Source organism: Macadamia integrifolia, chromosome 2 (assembly GCF_013358625.1).
Source record: "Macadamia integrifolia cultivar HAES 741 chromosome 2, SCU_Mint_v3, whole genome shotgun sequence".
In the NCBI taxonomy this organism is placed as follows: Eukaryota; Viridiplantae; Streptophyta; class Magnoliopsida; order Proteales; family Proteaceae; genus Macadamia; species Macadamia integrifolia.
Window position 1 is genome coordinate 23,770,121 of NC_056558.1, and position 7,957 is coordinate 23,778,077.

General features: G+C 35.3%; 1 non-coding gene across 1 annotated transcript; it reads right to left on the reverse strand.

Moving 5' to 3' along the window:
• Nucleotides 1-7,588: 7,588 nt before the first annotated feature.
• LOC122072480 lies at nt 7,589-7,695 on the reverse strand. The gene has a single exon (XR_006138494.1). It is a non-coding gene; the product is annotated as a small nucleolar RNA R71 (small nucleolar RNA).
• Between the last annotated feature and the right edge of the window lie 262 nt (nt 7,696-7,957).

Here is a 7,957-nt window from a genome sequence, read left to right on the forward strand (position 1 = left end):
TCTTTTCTCCTTTAGTTCTCTCTTTTCACCCATGGATCCCCCTTGATTTCTCTCTTTCTTTCTTTCTTTCTTTCTTTCTCCATTTTTCTCCTTCATGATTTGGGCCGAAAGGAGTCCTCTCTATCCCTTTCTCCTTATTTTTCTCTAACTCTCCCTCTAATTCCCTTTTCCCTTTTTCTTCTCTAACTCACACGATTTGTGCTCTCCTCCCCCTCCCAAGATTTGTTTACTTGGGCTGGGGACCACAACAGTCCGAAACAAAAGAAAAATAAAGAATCTCTTAAATGAAAATAAATGATTTCTTTAAATAAAAAGACCCTCACTTTTACTTTTAACAAGATTTGAACTAGGACTACTATTTAGATAGTGTCCCCACCACTATGCTAACAACTTAATATTAATTAAAGCTATACATCAAATATATATATATATATAGAGAAATAACTTAATAAAATTAAAGAAAAGAATATCTTAATGCTTTTAACTATTGGGGCACTACAGGAAAAGCCACCAGAACTCCCAAATGACCATTTTGCCTCGGTTTACGTGTTGAAACACTAAAATTATTTAAAAAAATCCAAAAAATTCCCAAAACATGTAGATTCTAAAATCGCCAGATGCACCTACATTCACATGCATCGATTTTCATAACCAAAAAATCTAAAAGATAAAAAAAAAAAAAAAAAAAAAAAAAAAAAAAAAAAAAAATCCCTAACTTCTAGAATGCCTTAGGAAGTCTTTCTATACTGTTATCAAATCCCAACAATTTCCAAATTCTCCAAAATTTTAAAGATTCATCTAGATTCTCTTTGATTCCCATAATTCCTGAAAAATTCTCAATATTCTAAAAAATTACCTAAGTTTATAAAAGTTCATAAGGAGGCTAGATTCTCTAAAGAAGGAAAGTAAATAGTGGAATAAACCTATACTTGAGCTGAGAGACCCTCCCAAAAGTTTGTCTGTAACAATAGGGGCACTCCCATCTCGACCTAGAACAGGGGTCGACAACAGGTATAATCTATGAATTTAGTATGCACAATGTAGACTTTTAATTCATGTGGTAGTGTAAATAGTAGTGTAGAAATAGTTTAGCCATACATACAATATAGGATTAATCAGGAGGGTATGTTTATTCTTTAAGCATCTAGTGGGAAGACTGATGTAATTGGGTGGAGAGGATGTCTAACACCTTCCTATCTTCGGAACCTAACACTTATCCATATCCTTAGACTAAACCAAAGTTTTAGCCATTTCTTCAAGGATTGGGCTCACCCATTAGGTCCTAGGCCCTCACCCTAAGTGGTGATTCCAAATATCATACTTCTCAATCCCCAATATTTAGAAAACCCTCAAAGAAAATCTTCCACGAAATAGGCCCCCACATATTCCCAAGAGGGGATGCGGCAAGGTAGGGCCCATGGACGCACATAAAAGGGGTCTTCAACTGTTACCCTTACAATATGCATCTACGATAATTTCTATGGTCAACTTTAAAGTGGGACGGTCGACCATGATGGAAACTCTTGTGTGACGATTCCAGTCAACGTGACAAGTTTGGTTTATCGAATTTGGATTGATTTTTTAGTAGCTTCCAAGCTAAATCTACGGAAGGTTATCTATGATAAAGTTTTTCCATTTTGTGTCTTCATTCAAATGCAATAAGAGTCATCCCAATAAAATCTTACTGAAAATTGTATTCCCTCTAGACTGAATAAAGGTCCTTTATAGATTTCACCTCAGCCTTCATTAACTCATGTCTTTTAATGGAAAGTGAGGGCTTCTCTTGGCAAGAATCCTTCTTCTATAGTTTTTACCTTTATTACAAACTTACATTGGTGAGAAAGGAAGTGATTTTTTGAAGCCATTAAAGCAGAGTGGACGCCATTAAAGTAAGTGGAGAATTCAACAAGGGAAGTCAAGAGGGGAGAGAATTAGTGGGACTTCTCTACCATTTATTTTTCTTACTTTTCTTCCTTAGGCAAAGATCTTGTTCAATATCAGCCTTAGGATATGGGGGTAGAAGCTGAGATTTTAAGACTTAATCTGCCTATAAGAGGTTACCAAATTTAGCTTGTAAAATAGATTATGAATCTTAAATGAAGATAACTTAAACCATTCCTTTTGAACCTTGAAGAGTTTCAGTATTTTTTTTCTTAAAGAGTAGGAGCTGTCCTTATCCCTCTTGCATCCTAGAAGAGTTGTAAGGACCCTTGGCATTGCAAATTATCTTCGAAGAGTTGAGTTTTTTCTCTTATCTACCCTGTCTCTATTTATTTTTAATTTTAGAATCCTGTCTTACTTCATGCACCAACTTGACAAGTTAGTTTGAGTAACCTATATTGTTTTTATGAGCAAACATTTGCATCAAAGTTGTAGTTGTACATTTGTAAGTCCTTGTTCAATATTTAGAATCATTCATTTCGACCTATATTGAGCATGATATTGCCAATTTATTGAGATCACATTGAAATGAAATTTCTGCACTTCTTGTGCTAGAGTTTGGGTGTGTTCAGTCTACACTCCCGATCCGTTGGTTTCAGCAATCTCCTTTGGGAGGCTTGCATCAATGCCTTTCTCTCACATCCTCTAAAGATTATGATTGCCAAGAAGATAGGCCCATTAAGGATTTTTTTTTCTATTAAAACTTTCAACAATCGAGAGAAGTAAATGGACCATAACCAGCTATCACTGTGGTTACAGGCCACAGGGCTAACAACTGTTGTTGCTCCTGACCATCTCTACCGTTAGTAAAACATAAAATAAAATATTGGAAGCCAAGCTCTGATACCACATATAAGATTAAAACTTAAGGATGGCACTAAAAGAAAAAGGGGTTTTTGGGACGGAAATTTTCTGTCCCAAATACCAAAATATTGTCCCTAATACTTTATAGGGACAGTAAAAATTTCCGTCATACATTTTTAGTTACAACTGCCATCACATAATTTTAGAGACGGATAAATTTTTTCATCCCTAAGGGGTCAATTGTGACAGTTTTTTAGACAAACATTTTCATTGCAAATAATAACTAAAGCGACAGAAATATCTGTCTCAAATAATGTGTGAGGCGACTGAACTATTTTCGTCCCTATAGCAGGTGCAACTTTTTTGTTGTCGTAAACTACTTTAATACTTTGTCATTTGAGACAAAAATTTTCTACCATGAATAGTCTCCTCCTTATAGGGACAAATAAATTCCATCACAACTAAAAAAGGTTTCCATTTTAGGGATAGAGAGAATCCGTCGCTAAAGGTAAAAAATATATATAAATAATAATAATAATAATATTTTTCTCATACCCATATTTACCTTGTTTACACATTATTGTATTCAATTAGACATTTAATAATTATATCATACAAAATTATTAATATATATATATATATATATAAATTTATATAAATTTAATATTTATATAATCATCAATGAAAAAAGACAAACAAAACTAATATTTTAGATAATTTATTCTGAAAAAACAATCCAAACAGCTCTATACGCCCAATCCATGATTAAAGAACAAGCTCTCCTTAGCACCAGCCTCCTTCAAACTTTCTTATTGGATCCTTGCTCATGCCATAGCTGCAAAATTGTAACATTTCCATAAATTATTAGTTGGTATTTTTTTCATGGTTATTCACAATGAAGGGTTTTGATTCTTACATTCCAACACATATTTGTTCTTCTAAAAAGAACGTACTTTGTACATAGAAAATACAAACACAATGATTGTTGCTCCTATATAGAAGATTTCTCCAAAGCAGAGGAGCAAAAAGACACTTACTCCCATGAGGATCCGGAGAATCTACAAGAAACAAACAGTTAGCAATCATAAATGATTATATTCCACATACAACCCCACCCACCAGATTCAATTTTCATTATTTGATTTTCATATGCTACTGGCTAGTAATTGTTACGATCTTAATTGGGAAGCCAAAGTACTTAATAATCACTCAATCGTTTGGAACAATGATTTGTTGGACCATGCATATAGGATGGCATTTAGGATCCATGGAGGCATAAGGTTAACCATATAAACTTCGTTGATTGAAATCCCCCCATCCATAAAATTCGAATAAAGAAAGAAAACTAGAAAGTTGTCAGTAACTCACATCGACCCGATAGCGAGCTGAGAAATGTATTAAAAGAACTGCTTTGTTCTTGAACTTATCAGCATAATTAACTATCTGCAAGAATCCATTTTTGATTTTTTTTTAGTGGGAGACAGAGGAAACGGATTTTTGAGAGAATTGTAGAGGTCTGTGGGGTTATACAAAGAAGATTTTTCTCCCTTGCCTATTTCATTCCCTATAAGGATTCCGGGGGTTAGTTGAGGGGATGTAGAGGTCTGTGACTCACGAAATATTGTGGAGGAGGTTGGGCGTGATAGGTTGAATCGTGTTCAGCTAGAGCAGGTAGTCGCAAAGGTGCCTTCTGTTCTAACCAGATCTTATGCAAAAGTGGTTGGGAATTCCTCATGGCCTGAAATCGCTGCCTTGCCTGAACACATTCAAGCGGGTAACATCACCCGTATTTTTATCCCTCAACACGATTATAAAGCCAAGAGGAACCTCTATCATTTTTCTTTGATAGGGAGAATCAATTTTAGATCAATATCTCTAGATGGTTTGAGGCAAGAGGCATGAGAAAATTGGAATCTGAGGTAAGGGGTTTGTCATCTTTCAGTTCCACTGTGAAAGCGATAAATCCGTTGTTTGGAGGCAAAGTCCAATAAAGATAGGGGGTCAATTAATCCTTTTCCAGCACTAGAAACCAGATTTCAGTATCCATGAAAAACAAGCACCGACCAAGTGATGAGCACATTTATGTGTGAAATCTAGGGTAAAAAAACATACATTTTACACATTTAGAATAGAGTTACCTTGGGTTTTACTCTCTTTTTGCAGGTTTTATATTTTCAAAGCCTTAAAGACTATCGGATACTATATCTTCAATTTTACACGTAAAGAGGTCATGTTTCTTTTCATGGTTGGGAAGAGGACGAAATTCTGAGAAAGATGGATGTGTTTAATTAAAAGTACACATTCATTTGGTCAACTGTACAAGTGAGTATTCTTTTCGGGCCAGAAAAAGAATAATAGATCAGAACTGAACCGAGATGTAGAACCAGTCCATTTACAATTGTCTGAGGGGTACAAAAGAATATTCCAAATTCTAACAAGGATCGATGGACCACACCCTTAAGTGATTGAAGATTTATTTTTTGTAACAACAACTACCTAGTGTAGTTGGTGAGTTGTGATGTGCAAAATCCCTTACTTATTAGGATGTCTCAAGTTTGAACCTCTTAGTTGCTAGTTTTTTGTGGAGATTTTTTTTAGAATATTTTTTCTCTCCTACACATCACTCAAAGGAGGTTGGCCAAAGGGTTTCATGCAAGAGGAGAGAGAAATAAGGAAATAAAAGAGAAAAAATAGAAGAAAAAAAAAAAGCAAGAAAAAATAGGAAAGGAAAAAAATCAAAGAAAAATCATCCAAGAGGCTGCCCACGTTTGAAGAAGAGAGAAAAAAATAAAAAATAAATAAAAGAAGGAAAAAATGAAGCAAAATCGTTGGAGATTCCTTACTTCCTATGATTCTCTCTCTTCTTTCTCCTCCACCTCACCACAAAATCGTCCAAGGGGATCCACCCTTGGACGTCCTCTCTCTCCTATTCCTTATAAAAGGGAGTCCAAAAAACCCTAAAGGGTGGTCCCTCTCTTCCTTTCTACTTCTCTTCTTAGGTTTTTTTAGTTGTTCTTTCTCTTTTTTCTCTAGTTTTCTCTAGTTTTCTCTTTCTCTAGCTCTAGTTCTAGGTTTTTTCTTTAAACAGTTTTGTAAGTTCTTTTTATTCAATTAATGCAAGCACTTTTGTTTTTGATTCAGTCTCTTATTTTTATTGTTTAAGCAATTGAAGTTGTAATTTTCAAGTTCTAGTTCTAGGTGACAAGAACATGCTATGGAGCATGTCTTTCAAGTTCATTTTTTCTCTTCAGATTTGTTTTCTCTAGTACTAGAAATTTTAGATTTGGTTTATTCCAAATTTGGTTTTTAGTACTGGTAGTATCTCAAATCGATCAAGTTTTCAGTTCAAGGATTGAAGTTCAAGTAAGTAGGCTCCTTCAGTAGTCTTCTCACCCAATCTCATTCACTCCTTTTGCTACCCCTTCATTCTTAAAGTAGGATTTAAATTTCAGTTTTTACTTTGATGCTGTCTATTTTTCCCATGGTCCTTGGCTAGATGCATGTGTTGGCTTTGCCCCTCTTTAGTCATGGAAACGTCCTTTTATTTTGATTATTTACTTTTCATCCCTTTCCCTAAAGCCAAATAGAAAATCCCTTGTAAGAGTACTCTCTAGTCAAGTAGGGAAGCTTATATTGTTAATGGTGCATCCCTCGGACTAAGTAGAGATACCTACTTGTGTGCCTCTCTCTAGCTTTTACCTACTGATGTGCCTCTCTCTAGTTTTTTTTCCTTTTTATTTTATTTATTTAATTTTCAGCACTTTTATTTCAGTACTATTTGGTTTGAATATTTAAATTTCTATATGTGAATGGTTAGGTTGCTTTTAAATGCATTTGTGTTAGGTCGATAGTTAGAATTAGATCACCATAATGAATCTGTGCACTTTTGCATTACTCGAAGAAGCCTAAAATAAAGTGGTTGCTCTCCTTGTGTTCGACCCGTTAGCTACATTAATCTGTACGCTTGCGATTACATTTTAAATTCAAACAAGTTTTTGGCACCGTTGCCGGGGAGACAGTTCCATGTTATTTTTCACTTTCTTTTGGTAAATCAAAATGCTTTGTTTGCTTTATTTTGTTTTTTTTTTATTTATTAAATTTATGAGAAGAACAACTTGCAATAATAGTCGGGAGACAAGCTTGGTGGAGGTCGCCAAGCCTCACAGTATGATAAAGACAAGTTTCACCCTGTAGCTGTACCTCAGGAGTTGACTTGAGCAACCCCCGATCCCCGCCGGTAACCTCACAAAAATCCAAAAAAAAATTCAAATATCAATCAAAAAATTAAAAAAGAATAAAAAAAAAAAATTGTTCTTATGTGCTTGTTTTATTCTAGTTGTGGGTAGTGTTCTGTTGCATGAGTGCTAAGTGGGTACATAATAGTGAGAATAGGTTAGAAAGAAGAGATCCAACAAGTAGTGACCCTATACATTTACTCTCTTTAGTACCTTTCAATAAGGGAGACCAACAACAAAACCCTCAACCTAAATCTCTGAAGGATAGGTTCTACCCGGCTAGAGTAGCCCAACCTCCCTGCATAGTTCTACCACAAGCCTAGGGTAATAATTTTGAGCTCAAATCTCAGTACATCACTATGTTGCCCCATTTCCATAGGCCACCCTTTGAGGATGCATACCTATTCCTTAGGGAATTTGAGGAGGTTTGTGTTCTGATTAAGGTCCAATAGTTGACTGATGATGCTGTAAAATTAAGGTTCATGACTTTTGCGCTCAAGGACCAAGCTAAGAAATGGCTCTGTGGTCTACCTACCAATTCCATTACCACATGGGATGGGTTTACTCTAGTCTTCCTGAAAAAATTCTTTCCTTTGCATAAAACTAATAAACTTAGGATTGACATTCTTCAATTTAGGCAGAAACCTAGTGAGTCGTTCTCCAAGTTTATGAAGAGATTTAAGGACCTCCTTCAGGAATTCCCTCACCATGGAATTGATACATGGCAACTTTGTCAAATCATTTATGAGGGTATTGATTATCAGACCAATCAATTATTAGAGTCTATGTGCCCCAAAGGTTTTACATCTTTTACAGATGAAGGCGACGCTTGGAACTTTTTGCTTGAATTGGCTGAGAAAACTAGAAGTCTACTCAAGAAATTGAGAGGACAAATAAGGGTTACCTTGCAAAAGGTGTTGTGACCAAAGAGGCTCAACTTGAGAGTCTTATCAAGAAACTCGAAGCCATAGTAGTCA